A 10,288-nucleotide genomic window follows, 5' to 3' on the forward strand; every position below is an offset into this window, starting at 1 on the left:
TGGTAAAAGCTGGCGGGCTAAGAGTTCCGTCAAGCCAGCTGTCAGAGGCCGGGCAAGGGGGTGACTCTGTGACATTGGCTTCTTACGCTCAAACATTTCCTTTACAGGCACCTGACTGTGGGCAGATGAGATGGAACTGCTCAAGGTGAGAGGCGGAGAGGCGAGATGGGGCAAGGAGGACAGCAGTGGTTGACGTGGCTGAAGATGCTGGACCAGGAGGAGGATGGTGGCTTTGAGCTCGTGTGCTGCTTCTACTCGTCATCATGTGTTGATCCCATAGGCGTTTGTGATGTGCGATCATGTGCCTTCGCAAGGCAGTTGTACCTAGGTGGGTGTTGGATTTCCCACGACTCAGTTTCTTTTGGCACAGGTTGCAAATGGCATCGCTGTTGTCAGAGGCAGACACACAAACAAAATGCCACACTGCTGAGCTTTGCAATTATGGCATTCTGGAGCATGCGTTGATTGGCGTGCTGTCTGGCTGACCCCGGGTGCCGATACATGCTGTCTGACTGTGCCACTAGCTCCTTGCGACGACCTCCCCCTGCTTCCAACTCGTGTCCTCCTTCTGCCTGTCTCCCCTTCTGAACTTTCCCCCTCTTCTTCTTCACTTCGAGCAGGCACCCACGGACACATCGTCATCATCAACCACTTCACTTGTATCTGACACTTCAGCAAAGGAAGCAGCAGCGGGTACAACATCATCATCATCACACTGTACGTCCATGTGTGTAATGCTGCATGACTGAGACAAATCCCTGTTATCTACATTCCCTGGCAATAACGGTTGCGCATCACTAATTTCATCCAACTGATGTGTAAATAACTCCTCTGAGGGATCAAGTGAAGCGGCTGTGGTGGCTGTGGTGGTAGTGGTGGTAATGGCGGTGGCTGCGGGGGGGAGAGTAGTAACTTGAGAGCAGGTGACCAAAGCTGAGCTGGAGGAGGATAGTGGGTCAAGGTTCCTAGCAGAAGCTGTTGAAGATTGGGTGTCCTGTGTAAGCCAGTCAACTATTTTCTCCAAATTTTTTGGGTACGTGGCCGCTCAGGGTACGTGGCCGCTAAACACTAGGCATTATTCCAGGGCCAGTGGAAATCACAGCACCACGAACACGACGGCCCCTGCGGCGTGGCCTGCCTCTGCCTGTCATTTTTTATTAGATAAGTGTTACTATGCGTGCAAGGTACTGTGCCACCCTATATAAGTGGTGGGCAGTGGGCACAGTACAGTCTGTGTGGGCCTGACACACACGGGCTTGCAAATGTGATTAGATCACAGAAACATTTTAAATATAATTTTTTTTTCTGCAAGGTATTTACGTGAATGACACCCTGTAACGGTATGAGTGCAGGCCTAGCCACTAGCCAGTGGGCACAATACAGTATGTGTTGGCCTGACACACACGGGCTTGCAAATGTGATTAGATCACAGACAAATTTTCAATATAATTTTTTCTTTCTGCAAGGTATTTGAGTGAATGACCCCCTGTAACGGTATGAGTGCCGGCCTAGCCACTAGCCAGTGGGCACAATATAGTATGTGTGGGCCTGACACACACGGGTTTGCAAATGTGATTAGAAACCGGATTCCCAAAAAGTTGGGACTCTATACAAATCGTGAATAAAAACTGAATGCAATGTGGAGGTGCCAACTTCTAATATTTTATTCAGAATAGAACATAAATCACGGAACAAAAGTTTAAACTGAGAAAATGTACCATTTTAAGGGAAAAATATGTTGAATCAGAATTTCATGGTGTCAGCAAATCCCCAAAAAGTTGGGACAAGGCCATTTTCACCACTGTGTGGCATCTCCCCTTTTTCTTACAACACTCAACAGACGTCTGGGGACCAAGGAGACCAGTTTCTCAAGTTTAGAAATAGGAATGCTCTCCCATTCTTGTATAATACAGGCCTCTAACTGTTCAATCATCTTGGGCCTTCTTTGTTGCACCTTCCTCTTAATTTATGAGCCAAATGTTCTCTATAGGTGAAAGATCTGGACTGCAGACTGGCCATTTCAGTACCCGGATCCTTCTCCTACGCAGCCATGATGTTGTGATTGATGCAGAATGTGGTCTGGCATTATCTTGCTGAAAAATGCAGGGTCTTCCCTTAAAGGGATGACGTCTGGATGGGAGCATATGTTGTTCTAGAACCTGAATATATTTTTCTGCATTGATGCCTTTCCAGACATGCAAGCTGCCCACGCCACACGCACTCATGCAACCCCATACCATCAGAGATGCAGGCTTCTGAACTGAGCGTTGATAACAACTTGGGTTGTCCTTGTCCTCTTTGGTCCGGATGACATGGCGTCCCAGATTTCCAGAAAGAGCTTTGAATCGTGACTCGTCTGACCACAGAACAGTCTTCCATTTTGCCACACTCCATTTTAAATGATTCCTGGCCCAGTGAAAACGCCTGAGCTTGTGGATCTTGCTTAGAAATGGCTTCTTTGCACTGTAGAGTTTTAGCTGGCAACGGCGGATGGCACGGTGGATTGTGTTCACTGACAATGGTTTCTGGAAGTATTCCTGAGCACATTCTGTGGTTTCCTTTACAGTAGCATTCCTGTTTGTGGTGCAGTGCCGTTTAAGGGCCTGGAGATCACAGGCATCCAGTATGGTTTTACGGCCTTGACCCTTACACACAGAGATTGTTCCAGATTCTCTGAATCTTCGGATGATGTTATGCACAGTTGATGATGATAAATGCAAAGTCTTTGCAATTTTTCGCTGGGTAACACCTTTCTGATATTGCTCCACTATCTTTCTGCACAACATTGTGGGAATTGGTGATCCTCTACCCATCTTGGGTTCTGAGAGACACTGCCACTCTGAGAAGCTCTTTTTATACCCAATCATGTTGCCAATTGACCTAATTAGTGTTAATTGGTCTTTCAGCTCTTCGTTATGCTAAAATTTACTTTTTCCAGCCTCTTATTGCTACTTGTCCCAACTTTTTGGGGATTTGTTGACACCGTGAAAATTTGAATCAATGTATTTTTCATTTAAAATTATACATTTACTCGGATTAAACGTTTGATCTGTCATCTACGTTCTATTACAAATAAAATATTGACATTTGCCATCTCCAGATCATTGCATTCAGTTTTTATTCACAATTTGGTTAGTGTCCCAACTTTTTTGGAATCCGGTTTGTAGATCACATAAAAATGTTAAATATAATTTTTTTTCCCTGCAAGGTATTTGAGTGAATGACACCCTGTAACGGTATGAGTGCAGGCCTAGCCACTAGCCAGTGGGCACAATACAGTATGTGTGGGCCTGACACACATGGGCTTGCAAATGTGATTAGATCACAGAAAAATTTTAAATATATATTTTTTTCTGCAAGGTATTTGAGTGAATGACACCCTGTAACGGTATGAGTGCAGGCCTAGTCACTAGCAGTATATAGTATGTGTGGGTGTGACACACACGGGCTTGCAAATGTGATTATGTCACAGAAAAATATTAAATATAATTATTTTTTATCTGCAAGGTATTTTCTGTCACACCCTGTATGAAATGTGTGCACTGTGCACACAGTGCTGTCTATGATTGAGCCTGCAGCCTCTCACACATGGGCAGCCAGACAACTGCAATTTATATATATGAAAAAAAAAGCACACTGATGTACCAGCCCTGAAATGGGCTTTTTGGGGTGCTGTCAGGACGCTGTCCTTACAGCAGATGAGTCTGTGGACACAGAACAATGCCCTAGCTAACGCTTTCCCTATTAAATCAGCAGCAGCTACACTCACCCTCATCTCACTGTGAATGCAGTTTCCGAATGAATCTAAAATGGATGCTGTCCAGGAGGTGGGAGGGTCTGGGAGGGAGGGTCTGCTGCTGATTGGCTGGAATGTGTCTGCTGACTGTGAGGTACAGGGTCAAAGTTTACTCAATGATGATGTATAGGGGGCGGACCGAACATCGCATATGTTCGCCCCAGCAGCGAACGCGAACAAGCTATGTTCGCCGGGAACTATTCGCCGGCGAATAGTTCGGGACATCACTAATCTGATGTCACAGTAGCTTACATTTAAAAAAATATATATATTTTTGACTGTAATATAATTGCAGTTAGTTGCCTTCACGCATGTGTGTCAGGCCTACAGTGCACAGTGCCACCACTAATATCTAGTGTCACAGTAGATTACATAAAAAAAAAAAAAAAAAACAATTTTGACTGTAATATAATTGCAGTTAGTTGCCTGTAAGTGTGTGTGTCAGGCCTACAGTGGACAGTGCCACCACTAATATCTGGTGTCACAGTAGATTACATTTAATAAAACAACAACAATTTTGACTGTAATATAATTGCAGTTAGTTGCCTGCAAGCGTGTGTGTCAGGCCTACAGCATCAACGTGTACTGTGCCAACTACTGCCAGAGCACATTGCCACCATTCATATCTGGTGTCACAGTAGCTTGCATGCATAGTACAACTAATCTAAAAAAAATGACAGGCAGAGGCAGGCCACGCAACAGGGGCCTGTCATGGTTGTGGTGCTGTGATTTCCTTTGGCCCTAGAATAATGCCCAGTGTTCAGAGGCTACGTACCCTGAACTCGAAAAGTCCTGTGGACATAGTTGACTGGCTAACACAGGACACCCAACCTTCTACAGCTTCTGCCCGGAACATTGACGCACCATCCTCCTCCAGCTCAGCTTCAGGCACCTCTAAAGTTACCACTCGCCCGCCTGCCACCACCACCAACACTAGCACCACAGCTGCTTCACTTGATCTGTCAGCGGAGTTATTTACACATCAGTTGGAAGAAATGAGTTATGCGCAACCATGATTGCCAGAGGATGTAGATAACAGGGATATGTCTCAGTCAGGCAGCATTACACACATGGACGTACGGTGTGATGATGATGATGTTGTACCCGCTGCTGCTTCCTTTGCTGAGTTGTCAGATACAAGTGAAGCGGTTGATGATGACGATGTGTCTGTGGATGCCACATGGGTGCCCGCTCGAAGAGAAGAAGAACAGGGGGAAAGTTCAGATGGGGAAACAGAGAGGAGGAGGAGACGAGTTGGAAGCAGGTGGAGGTTGTCGCAAGGAGCTAGTGGCACAGTCAGACAGCATGTATCAGCACCTGGGGTCAGCCAGACAGCACGCCAATCAACGCATTCTGTTGCCACCACCAGAATGCCGTCATTGCAAAGCTTAGCAGTGTGGCATTTTTGTGTGTGTCTGCCTGCCTCTGATAACAGCGATGCCATTTGCAACCTGTGCCAATACCCACCTAGGTACAACTGCTTTGCGAAGGCACATGATCTCACATCACAAACACCTATGGGATCCACACATGATGACGAGTACAAGCAGCACACAAACTCAAATCCACCATCCTCCTCCTGGTCCAGCATCTTCAGCCACGTCAACCACTGCTGTCCTACTTGCCCACTCTCAAGCACCCACCACTCCGCCTTGAGCAGTTCCTGCTCATCTGCCCACAGTCAGGTGTCTTTCAAGGACATGTTTGAGCGTAAGAAGCCAATGTCACAGAGTCACCCCCTTGCCCGGCGTCTGACAGCTGGCTTGTTGGAACTCTTAGCCTGCCAGCTTTTACCATACAAAAAACTTTTAGCTATTGGGACACCGCAGTGGAAGGTACCCGGCCGAAATTTCTTTTCACAAAAGGCAATCCCCAACCTGTACTCTATTGTGGAAAAGAAAGTCATGGCATGTCTGGCACACAGTGTTGGGGCAAGGGTCCATCTAACTACTGATACCTGGTTTGCATAGCATGGTCAGGGCAAGTATATCACGTACACTGCGCATTGGGTAAACTTGCTGACGGCTGCCAAGCATGCATGTCTCTAATATCTAGTGTTCAGTTCACTGTTCAGTGTATACAATACAACTTTCCTATATTTACGGTTTTGAATATTCGCTGTATTGCAATATAAAATCAGACGAATATTATAAAAAAAACAATGTTATTGCAATATAGCATTAGCCATTAGCCAATATTAGTAAAAATTAAATTAATGATTTTAAAAATACTAATGCACTACATCCGCTGTGTGTTTTACGAATAGTCTAGATATTCAAATACATAATTGATTATGAATATTACGAATATTCTAAAACCTGATGTATCGGCAATACGTCAAATATTCAGAAAAATACACATAGCTTAAACGGCAATAAAATGTTCGTATGCTCATGCGCATGCATACTACCGGCCGGAAGTACCCAGTTTCATCTTGAATCCATCGTGCGTCAGTTTGTTACCTGCGATTGGAAAGATGGTGGCCAGCAAGTTTAAAAAAGCTGAGGAAGAGCTCCTCATCATAGTAAGTATAAGTAAATTGAACATTCTATTGCACACGCTTGTTTGGCATATCTTACTAATATTCTTATGTAGGTTTATTGAATTTAATTTTTCGGTGTCTTTGTATGTGGAAACTATTTTCGTATGGCAATTAAATTCGCATAGCACATACTTTGATTAGATATAAATGATTGGTTGAAACAAGTATTGTTGACATTCAAAGGTAATATTTTTTTCATATAATCATTAACATCTACTCATACTAGATAAAATGTGATTTTATTTGCATCACTAAAATAAATAGTTAAGCATTTTTGATATGACAAATGTTTGGTCTGCCATCAAAGCACTATCTCACTGGTATCTGCTATATATTTATATGCTATCCATACATACATGTGGCCGACGTGTCATTATGTATGGATAGCAGACAAATCTATATCAGATGCACATTGCACATCTAATTTCCTGCCTCACATAACAAACCCACACTGCATACCACCAAACCCCCCCTCAAACGCACACCCCCTCTGACCACCCCCACCCCCAACACACAAACACACACACACACACACAGTCTATTCAAACAGCGGTCCAGTTGTTCTTAAACTACAACTCCCATTATGCCTTACTATAGGATGATAGCTGTAGGCTGTCATGGAAGGATGGGAGTTGTATTTTTGCCACAGCTAGAGGGACGCAGTTTGCTGGAGGGCCGCAGTGTGCGGATGGCTAGTCTAAAGATTCTAGTAAGTGTCCTGTTGGTCAGGAGACGTAATTTTTTACATTCTATATTCACTGGTTCATTTAGCGTTACCCAGGGTGCACCACGTGGAGGCAGACCAGCTTTACACCCCATACTATGCCGTCACGTACAGGTACATCTCTCCTCAGATGGACAATATCTAATAGCTTATACCCCACACACATACAATTTGAATACAATTTATATTTCATACATTTATGTTAACTTAAATTGTAGTATTTCATTCTCAAACAATAATAATTGTTGGTTTGGTGGTTGTGATGATGATGACCTGGCAGCATCAAGGCAGCGCACGACAATCGATCCCCTCTAATTAAACCAGAACATGCAGAGCTTTTAGTTAGACTGCCTCTCGCCGTGTGCTGCCTTGCTGCTGCTGGAACTTTTCCCTCGCCACCAGCGGTGTAGCTGCAGGCCCGGCAGCTGTTCCATCAGTTTCCTTCACTGTCTCTGTGTTACATAATTTCATTGTGTAATACTGCCGAGGGGGGCCTGACTAAATCTTTTAGTCCCCCTCCTTCTGTGGGATGGGCCTCTTCTGGGTCAGGGCCGCAAAGCAGACGCTTCTCCTGCTTCCCCGATAGTTACACCCCTGGCCGCCACCATTATAGTAAATGTTGACGGATCGTCATTCTTTTCGCTGTGGCGTATTTAGAGAGGCTGCTTGGGGGCCCTGACCCAGAAGGGGCCCATCCTGGAGGAGGAGGACTATTTATTCAGGGGCCCTCAACAGTATTACACAATGAAATGATACACAGTGACAGTATAGACAGTGTATGAAACGGCTGAAACAGCTGCGGGGCCTGGTCTGAGAGAGCTATCTTTACTATCCACAGTTATGTGGGTGGCATGAAAGGAAGGGCTTGTGAAAATATTTCTGTGGTAGGTAGGTTGTCCCCATTAAAAAATTTGCTGTGGGGCAAAGTCATTTCTAGCTACGCCACTGTCTGGGGGCATAAGTGAACTAGCGGCAGGACGGATCCGACTGCTTGTTCAACTTTCTGGAATAGCCTGACGTACTCCACTTCTGCTAATGTTAAAGTTGCGTAATATTAGTTTTATTAAATGTTTTTGATTAAATGATTCCTTTTTTAATCACGCAGCGCCTGTTAGAGGTTATGATGACCTCCGTTCACACACGGACAAGAAGCTCATCATGCATGACATAAGGATGGAGTTGAGGAGGGAGCATGGCGGGAAACACACCCCATTGGCCATGCTTAAGAAATGGTCGGATCTCAAGCGGCGGCATCTACCGCGAATCCGCCAGATCCGGGATACTCACTGTCCAGGTACAATGATTACTGAGTGTTGGTGAAATAAACAAAAGTAACGTAATGCTGAGGTGCATTTATTATTTATGATTATTATTTTTACATAAGTCTAAATTTGTTATTATAGGTGCTCGCCTTCACTCTGTCAGACGCAGGCCTGCCAGTAGGGATTCGTGGGAGGTCTCTGCGTCTGAGGGGGAGGAGGAGCAGCAGCCAGGACCCTCAGGGCCCACAAATGCCCCTGCACCACCACAGGAGGGGGTTTCAATCGAGGAGGAAGAGGCTGGACCGTCAGCCCTACCAGAGTCCCGTCCACCCCAATTTTGGAGGATGATGAGTCGGAGGAAGAGGATGATGACGGAGTTGTCACCACCCCATACAAGGAGGGTAAATATGTGCTTTTGTTGTTTAAACTCATTCACACACACACACACACACACACACACGTATTAGTTTAGTTGTATTGGATAACAGAAAGTCCCACACTTACAGTTCATTACAAGCAGTCTGTCACTGTTCTGGTTCCCTTCTCAGATTGTTCTGCGTTGGTATGGCCTGTCCACATTTTATCTTAACAGCCTTTTTAACAGCACCATTATGAGAACATAGGATGGAGTACGTGTGAGACCTGTCCCACACAATGTCTATGTTAACTATTTAAAACTCATTCAAAAATCAATATTAAAGACAAAACCCCAGAAACAAAACAGGCGTGTTGATTCCAGGCGTACTGATTAACGTAAATTATCTCCCTGAGGCATACATTCCCTTTGAGACATACCAAGCATCCCTGATTCTCCACTTTGGTTTACTACAGTGCATATAGCAACTTCAATCCTTAGTTTCTAAATATAATATTGTTAAAAAAAATTTTTTTATAATTATGGCAAAAAATAAAGTTATAACAAGAACACTATTGTGCCAACGACCTGCCAACCCCGTCTTACTTTGTCACAGTCGCCATACATGTCTCTTTTACTCAAGATTAAAGACTCTATATATCTAATTTTTTATTTTATTTTTTAACAGTACTTAAAGCAATGGAAAAAAAAACGAAGGTCCTTCAACGGGACCATAGGACCCTAATCAGGCAGTTTCGGGAGCAGCACTGCTGAAAAATAAGGGAGATCAGGCTGCAGTACTCCCACCAGATGGCTGTTTTGGAGGAGCAGCACAACAAAGCCACGGAGGAGCTCATGAACCTCCATAATCAATTAAAGGCCTTGCCTTAAGGCACATTGTTAATTTATTTTATTTTGTTCATTTTTTATTAATATACTATTTTAATGGTTAAAATATATTGTGTGTTTGTTTTTATTTGATTAATTGAAGTTTTCTTATTAATTTCAAAACATTAGGTTACAGTAAGGCCCCTATACTCCATCACAAACTCATCAGTAGACTGACAAACATCACCTGCAGGTACATATAAAAGGGACATTATTTGTCCTACACAGAACTTCAATGCATGTTGATAATAGCAGTAGTCCTTGATAATCGTTGAGTATATGGCCTACACATAATTATTAAGCAATTGGATATATATGTGTATGTATGTGTCATTCAGGCTTCATTAACAAAAAGCGGATTGTCACACGGATGAGTATAACGCCAGTCAGACCCAACCATGTAGATAGGTCAACACGGAAGTCAGCCATCCCTCCCAGGACAACAGACAACACCATGTTCGAACCTTAATCCGTAGCAAAAAAAACATATAAAAAAAATAAAATACATTTTTTTCATTAGGTTCATCAATAAGTCCAGTACAATTTTTAGTGCACAAGACCTTTTGACAAGGGAAGGCCACATGCGGTCCACAACTTGCTACATCGTGAACCACAACACTGGCGCCCCAAACCCAATTTTTTTTTAAATAAAACATAATAAAGTAAAATAAATTAATTTCGTAAATGAAACTTAACACAGGATTCTTTTTTAAAATATTAT

The sequence above is a fragment of the Bufo gargarizans genome, chromosome 3 (genome assembly GCF_014858855.1).
Source record: "Bufo gargarizans isolate SCDJY-AF-19 chromosome 3, ASM1485885v1, whole genome shotgun sequence".
NCBI classification, from domain to species: Eukaryota; Metazoa; Chordata; class Amphibia; order Anura; family Bufonidae; genus Bufo; species Bufo gargarizans.